We start from the raw sequence: 2,682 nt of genomic DNA on the forward strand, positions 1-2,682 counted from the left end.
AAAATGTTTAAAACAAATTTACAATTGCTGCTCTTTTTATTTGTTCTAAAATAGAAAATTGGGTTTGGGAGTTTTTTTTTTCAATAAAATTACTAAGAATATTGGCTTTCAATAATATGAATGAATATGAATATGTATATATGTCTTGCAACAAGATAATATGGATAAATTGTTTGGAAGAAAATAGTTTGAAGTTTTTTTTTTAATTTACACAGCACAATAGATGAAAAATTTAATTTGCTTTGAAAACTAAGCATAAAACACTAATTTATAAATTAAAGAAAGTTTCCCCGCCAAGATTGCTTACAGCCTCAAACGCAGTGCATACTTTTAGGCTGAAAAAACTTTACTAGCGCCATCTAGAGTTCGTTTTAAAATCGATTCAATGCAAATTTAGTTTATATTCAACCAAAATGTAATGTCTGCTAGTTTTTGTTACAGTTCTTTTGTATTATTTATGTACAGTGGTAAATAGAGTAAAAAGACTAATTAAAGACAAATTAGTTTAAACAAATATTTGATTTAAGTTCTACTTGTTGACCCATTAGTCATTGAAAAATGCAAAAAGTGTTCAACAATAGTTATTAAACTGTGGCCCAATCCAGCTGCATAGACACAACCACATAGCAGGCCAAGCAAACTTCACACATTATTCATCAAATGGAGTATTTATATTCCGGCTGCATGCAACGAGAGCTTGGCAACAATTCAGCATTATTTGGCAGACGCCGCATATGATCAGCCGAAAATAAACACGAAATTCAAACCGAAAAATAAAAACAAAAACATTGCCCAATATTTCAAAGTACAAAAAACTTTCTTTACAAGTTGAGCAAGTGACAAATTTCCAAATGTATTTTGCATATGTTAAATGGAAAAAAAAATGAAAATATATTTTATATGCGAGGCATGCGACAAACGAGCAATACGCAGCAGAAATAAAGTCCCGAACAATCGGCGTGTGTTTTTGGGGGCTTTTTTAAATGTTTTTCGAGCAGTTTTTAAGAGCTCAAAATCTATGTGCCGCATGAGAAAAGCGTTAGAGCTAGATACATAAAGAACAAACTAATTATACGAAATTGACAAACTTAAAGAATTTCTAAGTTATGAATTAGAAGCCGAACCGTATGTCAAATAATCAATAATAAATACAAATAAGTAGATAAACATTTAAATTTCTAGATTGAATATTAACCGAAACATAAATAGACAAAATTCGTTAGTCTTTCATTTGAAGATAAATGTAGCACAATGAAGCGATCACTATGCTATATTGCTCCTAAGTTTGATGTCTCGCATAGGAAAGTTATCTGTGGTCTCATCAAGGGCTAAAAGACAAAACGTTTTTGGTCAGCACGATGATCAACGCCCCGCAATTACGGTTGTCGACGTCATTGCGATGAGTTCGTTCGTCATGGAACTTTCGCTTTCGGACAATATCGGTCATTTGCATATGACAGACAGACAGGCGGTCAGACAGACGGGTGGGCAGGGGAACAGAGCGTGGTTGACGGCAGCTGAGTTTGTTTATGGCGTGTGGGAGCCACATTTCGGGCCACTCGAATCACCTGCAACAACTTGAGATCATCACAGGCGATCTCACAGACCAACATATCATAATTTGTGCAGGCATCACGAGCCTGCGCTCATGTGTACCGATTATCAACGGCTGCAATCACAGCTTCAACTTCAAGTGCTGCTCCTTGACCAGCTGCATACGATTTGTACCTGACTATTGCATGAACTTTCACATGCAATTGGCAGTGGTATGGCATGGCTTGGCATGGCTGCCTGTAAATTCGTGCCACTAATAAACGCTCTTTAGTAAATGCGCTGGGCGTGTACAGATTATGCGATTTGGCCAAAAATTGAAACGTGCCCAGAAATTGGCGGACATTGATCCTGCGGATCGCTGATTAGATAATCGCCCAACCAAGCTAAGACTTTATAATTTATGGCGAAAGTGCAAATTTGCTGGGCTGGCGCATTCACTTTTATTTTGGTATTCAAAATATAATCATTTGTCATGTGAGTTTTTTTATGAGGTTTTGTTTAAATGCGTATTTATTGATGGCATATTTTTGTGAATCTGCTTCATATTTTGGCTTGTTTGATGCCTCACTTTTTGTCATCGGCCAATCGCCCAATTTGGCTCTTTATAATTATTGTTAACACTCTTGTGATAGGTCGGCAATTTATATAAAAAATAAACTGGTGAAATTTTTGTGTAGCATTCGCTTGCATAAGTTGCAGATAATTTTAAAGATGTTCAAGCATATGCCTTTTATAGTTTAATTATTTGATGTCAACTAAAAAATTTCTAGCTGTCAAATGTGGGTTGATACACACTTCTGTAGACATATAATAATAATACAAATATATATACAAGAATAATGTTTGCCTGACATAGATGCCAATTTGATCTAGAGGCGAAGCCATAAACAAAAACCCAAACCTGATGAAAATCGGATGAGATTAACCGAGTTATGGGGGTGGGAAATGTTGACCTATGTCTATATAGAACTTTTGAGGGTTCCCTTTTCACATGAATATAATGTTGTTAGATTTAGATGCTAAATAGATCTAGAGGTCAAACCATGAAGGAAGCGCACAATCTTGTGAAAATCGGCCAGTGGAAATTGACATGATCGATTCATCTGTCTCTGCCCGTTTAATATGAAT

The sequence above is a fragment of the Drosophila novamexicana genome, unplaced genomic scaffold (assembly GCF_003285875.2).
Source record: "Drosophila novamexicana strain 15010-1031.04,08,12 unplaced genomic scaffold, DnovRS2.1 tig00000462-arrow-pilon, whole genome shotgun sequence".
NCBI classification, from domain to species: domain Eukaryota; kingdom Metazoa; phylum Arthropoda; class Insecta; order Diptera; family Drosophilidae; genus Drosophila; species Drosophila novamexicana.